Below are 2,155 nucleotides of genomic sequence, written 5' to 3'. Positions count from 1 at the left end.
TGAGTAAGGATGGAGGTTTGGAGGGTGAAGTGCTTGAAAGGCTACAGCAGGGAAGAAAGGTTGCTGGTTTTTTTAAAGCAGTGATAAGAAACAGGGAAGTGAGCATGGAAGTGAAAAAGTTACTACATGACAGTATTGTGATACCAACTCTAACGTACGGAAGTGAAGCTTGGACATTGTTGGAAGGACACAAGTCAAGAGTGAGAGCAGTGGAAATGAGTTATTTAAGAGGAGCCTGTGGAGTCACGTGGAGAGACAGGCTGACGAATGAGGATATAAAGGAGCATTGTGGTGTGGATGTGGATGTGATAGGAAGCGTTATGAGGAACACACTGAGGTGGTTTGGCCATGTGGAGAGGATGGAGGGTGAAAGACTGACGAAGAGAGTGTATGTGAGTGAGGTGGAGGGGGGAAGAGGGAGGAGGAGGCCGAGGATGAGATGGAGGGATGGGGTGGAGAGGTATATGAGAGAGGGGGGTGTGAGTTGGGAGCAGGGCAGTGAAATGGCAGGGGACAGGGCGACTTGGAGGCGATTTGTTTGTGGCCACCCCAAACGGGATTGAGGCGTCTGGCAATAGATAGATAGAATGTGGGAAATGGTCAGGCTGGAAAACCCTGTTCACTCATCTCCATCTAGCATATTCAGGAGTGAAGAGGTTCATCTAAAGGCTGCAAAAATAAAGAATAATAAACGTCTTACTAACAGCAACCTCACATTACACTTACTTGAAACAGCCAAAGTACAGTAGATTCTCAAATTTACCATGATCAGATTTGGACAGCTTACTTTTTTGAGGGGGAGGCTGAGGATGAGATGAAGGGATGGAGTGGAGAGGTGTAAAAGAGAGTGAGGTGTGAGCTTGGAGCAGGGCAGTGAAAAGGCAGGGGACAGGGCAACATGGTGGTGATTTGTTTGTGGCTACCCCTTATGGGATTAAGGCATCCAGCAATGGATAAATAGATTTTTTATGGCATACCAAATACCTACGAGGTCACAATCTTTTTCCACAAACTCACGATTTTCAGTTAGTTGAGACTGGAGTTTGGGATTCTTTACGGGTCAAGGGCCACCTGGTTTCCCTTTGTAAATACAATCTAGCAATGTAGGAAAAAAAATTACAGCTGCCGATCAAAATTTAAATACAAATTGTTGTAAAAGATCATCAGACAAAAAGATCTTGGCCTTTATTTGTGCTAAACTGCCACTTTTTGTGATTATTTAGATGCACATGACAAAAGTTAGGAACTGATTCAGGTGACACATCTGTGGTAGTTCGTATATATGTAAAAAATAACTTCACCATTCAAAGCTAATAATTAAAGATAGAAATATAACATGAGCTGCATCACTAATGGCATGTGTCTTGTCAGCTGTTCACATGGAGGACAAGGAAGTAGTCTCACATGGGTCAAGGATGCGGGTAATGATGCACTGGCTTCGCCAAAACAAATGAACTGCAGCATCATGCATTGTATAATATGGTAACATTAAAAATGATTAAAATAAAGACATTGAGTGATTGGTTGCACAGGGACCAGCTGTGTGAATTTTGTGAATCCTTTCAGTTAGAAATTAAGATTCTTCAGTCCCGATCTAGCCTGCACCAAAACAGTATGAGAATAGCAACATTGTGTATCGCAAATTGCATTGTGTACAAGCTTTGAAAAGTGTATGTAATAAAGTCATCGCGAGTTGTCCGGGAAGGCTAACAACTATGTGTATTTTGTGCATTCATTCTTTTATGACACGTTGAGTACACCGCTTCCCGTCCGATCAGCGAAGTTAAGCAACGTTGGGTCTGGTTAGTACTTGGATGGGTGACCGCCTGGGAACACCAGATGCTGTTGGCATCCCTACGTGTCAAGTGGGGTTGGTGGAGGATTAGTGCCCCTCCCTGTAAAACAATTAACTCTAAGCCCTTGGTCACCCCGTGTGGGATACATGGCGTCTGGCAATGAATGAAATGAATTTATGTACCATTGGACATGAACCAGGATAAATGACACTTAGTAAATGATGACTGCTGTCAAGAGGGCTTGAACAAAAAAAATAAATAAATAATAACTTACCCAGCCCATATTTTAATGAAAATAATTTTGCTTGGTGACAAGAACCAAAATAGAAGATTTTGCATGGTAACTAAAAATTACAAGA

The 2,155-nt window shown here is 42.5% G+C and overlaps 1 pseudogene; it reads left to right on the top strand.

Moving 5' to 3' along the window:
• Positions 1–1,732: 1,732 nt before the first annotated feature.
• Positions 1,733–1,851, top strand: LOC145403019 (5S ribosomal RNA; annotated as a pseudogene).
• The last annotated feature ends 304 nt before the right edge of the window (positions 1,852–2,155 follow it).

This window comes from Coenobita brevimanus, chromosome 6 (assembly GCF_032717465.1).
Source record: "Coenobita brevimanus isolate Jiangsu-jjx chromosome 6, ASM3271746v2, whole genome shotgun sequence".
NCBI lineage: Eukaryota > Metazoa > Arthropoda > Malacostraca > Decapoda > Coenobitidae > Coenobita > Coenobita brevimanus.
Note: the sequence above shows the minus strand (reverse complement) of the source record. Positions and strands in the feature narration are given on the sequence as shown.